Here is a 9,030-nt window from a genome sequence, read left to right as displayed (position 1 = left end):
GGGCTTCCATTTGTCTACACTTGTCCTCCAGTTGAAGTTTCTCTTCTTCAATTTGTTGCATTTTTTTCTGGAGAAGGTAGTTTTCCTTCCTACTCTCCTCTAATGCCCTTTGGAAGGATGAGACGCCATTTGGGGAAATCGGCCGGCCACGCCAGGAAGGAGAGGCGGCGTAATCTTTTTGAATTGCTTGTTTGTTTCTTGGAAACATGTTGGAGTTTCTATACGATGACCTTTAAGAGCTTTCCAAATGTTTCTGTGGTGAACGTTTTGTAGGCTGCAAACACAGATGCTGCTGAAACGAACTAAAACTTGCTGTGTCTCACCCCTATTTAAGGAAAAATATCAAAGGACTTAAGATTCTTAAGATCTCCCTATGACATCATCACTCCCTAAGCCAATCAGATTGTCACAAGACATTTTGGAATGGGGTATTTTTTTTTAAACTGTTTTCAAACTTAACTTAAAATTTCAGTGTTTCCTAGTTGTGGACTATCGGTTAGTCCAGCCGATTAAGAAATTAATTGTCACAAACATCCCTAATATTATATAACAGACAACAGAAAACAAGACAAGTTTTTTTTTCTACACAATAGAGCTATAATAAAAGTTTTTTTTTAATTATCCTACTTTTTATAAAAGGGAATATTTATTAATGAATATGTATTTAATTAAAAAACTCTCATCATCTAAAGGGTTTAACAAAAAGGGGGAGCTTCCTGCTCGAAAATGAAATGCCCCCATTTTTCTGGGCGTGGGTGTTTAACTAATTAAAAAGAACAAACAAACAAACAAACATCTGTCTCCTATTTTTTTTGTGTCACACAGTAAAGAAGCATCAATATCTGATGAGAAGACATTAATTTGTTGGTGTTTGTGGTGTTTGGTGCAGTTTTCCTGTTTTCTGGGTTGTTGTTTATTTACAGTGGAGATGAATATCTCTAACAAGTTGATTTGTTCACATTTGCACGTCTTAATTTTTAAGAGGAATGTGTTTTTTGAGTTTGTACACTATATGCATGTAAGGCAACCGTTTCCTTTTTCACTATTTTTGTGTGGTGCATTTTTCTATTTTAACAAAAGGGGAACAAAAGACATTTAAGTCGACCTGAGATGATTTGTTTAAATGTTTACATGGTCTTACTGAGGTGATGCAAAGTGAAACATGCTTTCTTTTTTTGGTAATGTGCTGGAAAAGCTTGAAAATGGACCTTGAATGTGCTTAAAAAGTGCTTGAATTTGACCCTGAAAAAGGTGTATGAACCCTGCATATATTGCAGTATTTACAGTTTATAGTAGAAATTTCATGCCAACAGCTAATCTTTATTTTGTTTACTGGGAAATGAAATGCTGCCAATTCACAAAGCTGGTTTTCAGCTGCACTTCCTGTTGTAGACTTGTGATGTACACAGGCTCTGTTCCAGCACTCAGCATGTTCTTCCTTATTTTCTCCACCAGGGGGAGTTCCTAAACTATGACATCCTGATAGGAGTGAACCAGGGAGAGGGGCTGAAGTTTGTGGACGACAGTGAGGACAACGACGGCATCTCAGCTGCGGCCTTCGACTACACCATCTCCAACTTTGTTGACAACCTCTACGAATACCCAGAGGGTGAGGACGCCACCTCTGTACACTGCCACTTTTCAGTTATTCCATTTTACAGCCTCCTCTCACTTAAGTGCGTTTTGCAGCATCATCAGGTTTTGTCTTTTTAGGAGCCGCGTTTGTTGATTTGTTAGTTTTTTCTTTTTGCTGTATTCATTAAAACAAACGGATAATCCTCAAAATGACAAATGTGGGCAATTATCAAAGCATACATTACAGTTCTGATAGCTTGAGTTCACATGAATTTTCAAAAGAATATGAAAACCTGTCTTTAAGTGTTTAAAACATGCGAGTAAAGAATGGAATCAGTAAAATGTGAGCCCAGTGAAGTGCATCAAACAAGACAAGCTCATCCACATCACGGCGTGTCTGCGCCTTATCCTTTGAGGCTCTGTGGGCAGTAATGCTATCATCCCCCAGGTAGTCGGCTCCCAATCTCAGCGTCGTTGTTTCTGACAGGTCGGCCTGCGAACCCCTCACAGCCGGACCACAGTCACAGTACAGACATGTTTGGATAATGCAGTCATGCTTCCTCTCTACTGCCTGTCACTCGTTCTGTTATCTGAAAGACTTTTTATCCTCTCTAGATTTGTCACTCGCTTCCTGGCTCTTGGTTCATCTCACCAACGTGTGCTTTGGTTTCATATCTTTCGATCAGACCGATCTCTTAAAAAAATTCTCGCACTGCTGTTACTTTATTCTTAGCAGTTTTTCACTTTTATCTTTCTTCCCCTCCTGTGCTTCTTCACCAGGCAAAGACATCCTGAGCAATGTTCCCTCTAAGCTGCGCACTGCTGGCACGGTCTCTGCGCACAGAAAATCTGCGTTGCGCACAAAAAAAATCTAACCTGAATTGAAATTAAAATTAATACTTTAACAATTCTGTTTTGCAGTGTTAGTCAGTAAGTGACTGGCTGCTCCCGTATAGGATTAGAACGATGCCACCGTATCCCATATTCCAGCCAATAATGCGATTCACATTCGTATATACGCAGCCAATCAACGTCGTTGACAGGCTATGACAGCGTCCTTATGTGCCGACACCGTAGTTTTAGCAAGCAAAGCGGCGTGGCTGATGTGGAGTGAAGTCACGTTAATGACAACGTGTACAACCATTGGAGATGTGAGCAGGACAGACGGAACAAATGACGGAAAAAGTGTGGACTTTATACCAGTTTTTAAATTGTGTTGATAGGCCACATAAAACCAGAGTTGTGATAAAAATATGCAATGTTTGGTTTTCTTCCTGAATACTACCGTTGTTTATATTTACTGCGGGAAGAAACAGTAAAAATGGCGTTTTATTTAAAAAAAAAAAAAAGGCTCGAAAGCACTCTCCGCCTGTGAGCAAAAACAAACCCCCACCCCCCTCTCTCTTTCCTATTGGTCGAAAAATGTACCATGTCGACCAATCAAAAAATGATATGGCAACGTGGCATCTAATTGTTAAGAAACGGGGGGAACTTTTAGGAGTGACGGTGGTGTTTTGAGATGTGAGAGATTTGAGACGTTTAGCGCAAATCTTGTGTAGTTAGTGTGTAGTGTAGCCAATAGTTTTGTTGTGTGTGTCAGAACAATGAGGCAACTGCTGAATGTTACAGGTGTTACAGGAGTGATACATCTCCTGCAGGCCTGCAGGTATCAGGCTGTTGTTCTCCTTTATCTCATAGTGGACAGAAATTATTTTTTGGAGTGGCACAAATAATTTGTGTGGCATCAAATTTGATGCAGAACAGCTGATTGTTCTGTAAATAGTTTGAAATGTTTATTTAAAAAAACCCGCATTGACTGCATTTAAAAAAAATAGCTACAAAAAACTTTGTTGTTTGCCAAACTGAGTTACTTTTTTGAGGAGTAACTATATAATTAAATTGCCCAGCATTGGTAATTATATACTATATTTTGCAGACAGAGAGTTACAGGACTCTCTCCCAGACCACAGACTCATAATACAAGTCAGAGCTTTATAAAAAAAAAAAAAGAAAGTTGTGTTTTCGAAATTGGAGTTCAAGTTATTTTTACTTCCAATAGTGTTAACATACTACACAGGCCAATGGCTAGATTTTTTTTTTTACATTTTCATTGTAAGTGGGCTAAAGCAGTTTAAAAGTAGTCTAACATAAATGTAAATGCTGTAATTTGATTATTTTAATAAACTATGTAACTTGGATGGATTAGATGCTGGCGTGACCACAGTGCACACGTCTGATGTCGCTCACAGTGGTCCAAGGGACCGCTTAGGGAGTTTGTGTGTTTGCTCAGACACATGAAAAATTAGAGGGAACGTTGATCCTGAGGGAGACCATTAAGTTCATGTACACAGACTGGGCGCACAGGGACAACGGCGACATGCGGCGGAAGACTCTGTTGGCCCTGTTTACGGACCACCAGTGGGTGGCACCAGCTGTGGCCACTGCCAAACTCCATGCCGAGTTTCAGTCCCCAGTTTACTTTTACATGTTCTACCACCACTGCCAGACCGAGACGCGGCCCGAGTGGGCCGACGCCGCGCACGGGGACGAGATACCTTACGTGTTCGACGTACCGATGATCGGTGCCACGGACCTGTTCCCGTGCAACTTCTCCAAGAACGATGTGATGCTGAGCGCTGTGGTCATGACTTACTGGACTAACTTCGCAAAGACTGGGTAGGCCTCATGTCATAGTAGTGTAAACTGTACCTGTTACTGTATGTTCTCTGACAGAACTACAGGCTTATTGTCACAAAACACGGAGTGTTCAGGTAGCAGGACCCCAAAGCAGACTCAGAACACCGCAGCTCAGAACTATGTACAAGTTTTATTTAACTGAGGAATCTTTTCACAAAGCTAGGAAACGAAAAACTAAGGCTCATGCCACGGGGGGGAACGAGGAGCGTGGAGCCCAGGAGCACTGTAATCGGGACTGTGGGGAGACTGCAACAGAAAGGGGAGACACAGTTAACAGCACGCAGGTTGCCAAAAAAAAATGGAAAGCTAGACTCCATAAGTTGCCGAGGCTTACAGGTAGAGCAGGACCGTGGAGCTTGGAGGGGAGAGATGCCCGGGAGGGGAATCCTTAGGGAGGGAGGCGGTCAGGCAGGAGGACAGGCAGGCCACAGGCTTCCACGCCGAATGCTGGTAACACTGGAAGGAGACTTACGGACTGGCGAGGAGAAGCCGTCAGAGCTGGCTAAAGTAGTCCTCCGGTGATTGCCGTAGATGAGACGCAGGTGGTTTGGAGGTGGCCCAGCCCGAGGGTGTGGCCACCACAGCCTCCCACGGCTCCCAGGATGCCAAACCACGGGCCGTGACACTTATCAAGCAAAGGTGTTGATTTAGCTGTAGACTTTAATGTGTTTCCAAAGTGTTTCCGTTTTGTTACAGTTCAGGTAAATTTATCTAAGTCTGTTAACACGTAACAGGACTTAAATGGCTCAGGGCTCAGTCTCTGTAACACTTTAACCAAATTAAACATAATCTCAGATTTTACATTTTTTGAAGAAGTTGAAAGAAACTAAACATCATTCAATCTGTAATCTGAGCTAAAGAGAGAGCGAGAACAATCAAATTACAGGAGAAAGAAACAAAAGTTAATGAAATGTAGCAGCGACATATAAACACAGTTGGATGATGAAGTCAGTGCATCATGGGAAGTTTCCCACTGCACACTGAGCCTATATCAGCAGGACTGTGGGTTGATTTAGGGTCGTGCGCTCCAGCTATGTCAAAAATGATCAACACAGATGTAACATGAAGAGCCTTTCAAGAACAGAGAAATTGTGGTGTGGTGATCGTGATCCCTTCAGGTCCCCTGACTGATCACTGCTAGAGAGGTACAAAGAAAAAACTGAAATATTAGCGCCTATATTAAGAATGAAATGTTTCTTGCGATGAGCTGTAAACAATTACAAAATGAATTACATTAAATTAAATTAATTAAAAAATTAAATTCTTTGATTTATTGAATTGTTTATTGTGGTAGAAATCCTACACTAAAGTGTTTCTACTGTTGTCATGTGCTTTGCTTTAACACTCTAACAGGCGATGCTACCATAGAACTGTTGCAGTAAAGTATGATAGTGGTGCAATAATAGCAGCTGCTTATTATGGGCTGAATTTGCCGGCTGATTTAGCTTAATGTCATCTTTTTTGTTTTAGTGTGAATCTGTAATTAAAATGCTTATAGCCTCTAGTCCTCTTGAATACTTGAATCTGGGTTGCTAGTTTAATTCCCATGTGGCTTTGAAGAATTGAACATACTGGTTCACCAAAAGCATCCAGATCCCAGAGCAGCCGGTTGGTCTTAGATAGTTTAAAGGTTGCACAGAGAATGGGCCCCCTGTCTGTATTCAGTGTATTGATGCCACATGTTACTTATAATGGAGACTGAATATAACTTTGAACTGAAACGTTTAACCTTTATGCTCCACCAGGGACCCCAACCTGCCCGTCCCTCAGGACACCAAGTTCATTCATACCAAGCCCAGCCGCTTCGAGGAGGTCATATGGACCAAGTTCAACTCGAAGGACAAGCAGTACCTTCACATCGGTTTGAAACCTCGTGTCAGAGACAACTACAGAGCTAACAAAGTGGCCTTTTGGCTGGAATTAGTCCCTCATCTTCACAGCCTGCACGACGTGCTCTTTCCCACCACTACGCGCTCCCCTGCAGGCCGTGACCCCGGCACCATGAGGCCCAGAAACAACGTTCCTCGAACCTCTCGTCATCCTTACCCTACCTTCCCGTCGCTCCTCTTCCTCAACGTCCTGGCCTTCGCCGCCCTTTACTACAAGCGTGACAAGCGGCACGAGATGCGCCGGCACCGGCTGTCCCCTCAGCGGGGCGGCCCCGCCAACGACCTGGCTCACAGCCAGGAGGAGGAGATCATGTCCCTGCAGATGAAGCACTCGGAGCACGACGCTCACCACGACATGGAGCCCCTGCGGCCCCACGACATCCTGCGGCCCGCCTGCCCTCCCGACTACACCTGGCGCTGCGCCGCGCCCCCGACGACGTGCCGCTGATGACGTCAAACACCATCACCATGATCCCCAGCACCATCACCAGCATGCAGCCTCTTCACGCCTTCAACACATTCCCCTCCACCGGCCACAACAACACCCTGCCCCACCCCCACTCCACCACCAGGGTATAGTAGGGACAGGCCCGACACAGCGCCACCTAGGGACCAGGAACACTGGCTCTGCTACCGCTCTGGAAGGGAGGCCTCTAGACGTGGGCCTTCGTTCTGTCCTCTTATTCTCTTCTTTCTCCAAAAGCAACTACACCTGCTGCGTCATGTGCTGTAAAACTTGGCAGCTCCCTCCACTGGTGGCATGTGGAGGTGCAACTGAAGTGTACAGCAGCAGATGAGCAGTTTGGGGTGGGGGTGGGGTGGGTGACTCAGATCTTTCAAAGATACTGTTTTCAAAGACGGTCTGCTGTTTCCAGGCTCAAGACCTCCAACATTTGTCAAAGGGACGAATGCTCTCTCGCTCCTCGCTGTTTTCTCTTTTTTACGTTGGCGTCATCTCTTTTTCCATCTCCTGTGTGTTATGTGCACATTATGCTTCTCTCTTCTACATCCGTGTTTTATTACTGCTCTCTTCCTCTCATGTGACACGCCTCCCTCCTGCTCTTCTCTAAAAATTCCCGATCTGCTGAGCAGTTTGGAGGGGGGAGGCGTACACTAAACATATAACTATGAAAACACTGATATCTTTCATTCTACCAGCATTTTTAGGTGCCAGGTAAGTACTGCTGTGTTTCAATTCTCATCGAGGGAGAAGAAAATCGAAAGAAAAATAGAGTATCGCTATTTACCGTCAACTAACAGAGTTCTGTCATGTTCTCATGACAAAGTGCCAAACTGGCCCTCAGTCGTGATTTTCTTTCTTTCATCTTCTCTTTTTTTGTTGTTTTGTTTGAAGCATTTGTTTCATTGTTGTTTTTTATTGTGTGGAAAGAATTTTTCTGAAAATATAGATATAGAGAAATGATATTATATATAGTTCTATATAAAATGTGTACAAAGGAGAAAGTATATAAAAGGGTTTTCTCAGTGGGGGATCTATGCATGAATTATTTTTAAAGACGCGGGGAAAAGGACACTGTACCTGTCGATGCACGTTTCCCAAAATCTAAACGAGTCATATCGCTCCATGTTTGCTACTTTTGGTTTTTGGTTTTCTCCCACAGAGTAAGAGCATCGCAGGAGCTCCTGAAGTCAAACGACGCCTCCCAGCACTCATTTATTAAAACGGAGTCGATGCCAAAAGACTTAAATGTTAGAATCAAAGCAACAGCTGTGAACTCAGTCATGGTGTCATGTGCAGCCCTTCATCTCACTGTCACTACTTTTTCTTTTTAGGGTACGTGAGGTAAAGCGTCCGTCGATCTAGCTTGATTGTACAAAATTATTTTTCTACGTTCTTAACAAAACAGAGCAGAGACTGATGCTGCTCCTGTCTGACCCCTTATTTCTAGCACATGTGTATTCTGACTGACGTGTGTGTGTGTGTGTGTGTGTGTGTGTGTGTGTGTGTAAGAGTGGCTGTCACTGTGTGAGTGTGATATCACATCTGCATCACTCAAGCGTAGGCGGGCCTGCGTCAGACAACAATAAACAAAAAAGCAGAAAAAGGCCAACAGTAAAAACTCAGACTCCAGCATGAGCTCCTTCCTGCTGCTTAACCAAACACCTTCCTCCATATCATCACCGCTCCCTCCCTCCTCCTCTCTCCATCCTCCACCACCTTTGTTATTTAACACCAACACCCCCTCCACCCCCAAACTGATAATCAGGAAATCTCCCAAACACCTGACTTCACTGTGTCGACACCGTTCCTCACTATTTCTGACCTCAGTTCAGCTCTGCTACTATCCTCACATTAAGGGTTCATTCACCTGCCTGCAGATGATCTGTGAGCTCGTCGGTTGTAAATTAAACTCTAAGCACACTGAAGGTAACCGGGAGGCGTTCAGGGCCTGCAGTGCAGAGCTGCAACATCAAAAAAAGGGATGGGGGCTCAGATCTCCTGAACAGGGTAGAAACAACACGGTGGGTTTGTGCTGTTTGTGATTCCTGCTCCGTCACTCTGGTGGAGACGACTGCAGCTCAGCAGCGCTCCCTGCTGATCCTCTGATGAAGATGTCAACAGTATGTAAACTGAGCTGATGTGCTGCTGTTTGAGCCCACATGGTAGCGTACGTCCAGTATGGGAGAACTTAGTCACCGGTGCTGTCTTTGCTTGTGCTCTAGCTTTGGCCTGTTTGATTGTTTGTTTTTTTATTTTATTACTGCCTAAAAGGGGAGGTGGGGGAAACACATGCCTGACGTCTCCTGTCAGAGGTTTTGTAAGCTCACTGGAAGGGAAACGTGCACAATGTAAATCATAAAACAACTGACTGGGGCTGTGCTGCAGGTGGATCAGTGCTGTGGACAG

At 44.0% G+C, this 9,030-nt stretch overlaps 1 pseudogene; it reads left to right on the top strand.

Annotated features, from left to right (window-relative positions):
* The first annotated feature begins 225 nt into the window (after positions 1-225).
* On the top strand, positions 226-7,354 carry LOC134624187 (neuroligin-2-like; annotated as a pseudogene).
* The last annotated feature ends 1,676 nt before the right edge of the window (positions 7,355-9,030 follow it).

Source organism: Pelmatolapia mariae, linkage group LG1 (assembly GCF_036321145.2).
Source record: "Pelmatolapia mariae isolate MD_Pm_ZW linkage group LG1, Pm_UMD_F_2, whole genome shotgun sequence".
In the NCBI taxonomy this organism is placed as follows: domain Eukaryota; kingdom Metazoa; phylum Chordata; class Actinopteri; order Cichliformes; family Cichlidae; genus Pelmatolapia; species Pelmatolapia mariae.
Note: the sequence above shows the minus strand (reverse complement) of the source record. Positions and strands in the feature narration are given on the sequence as shown.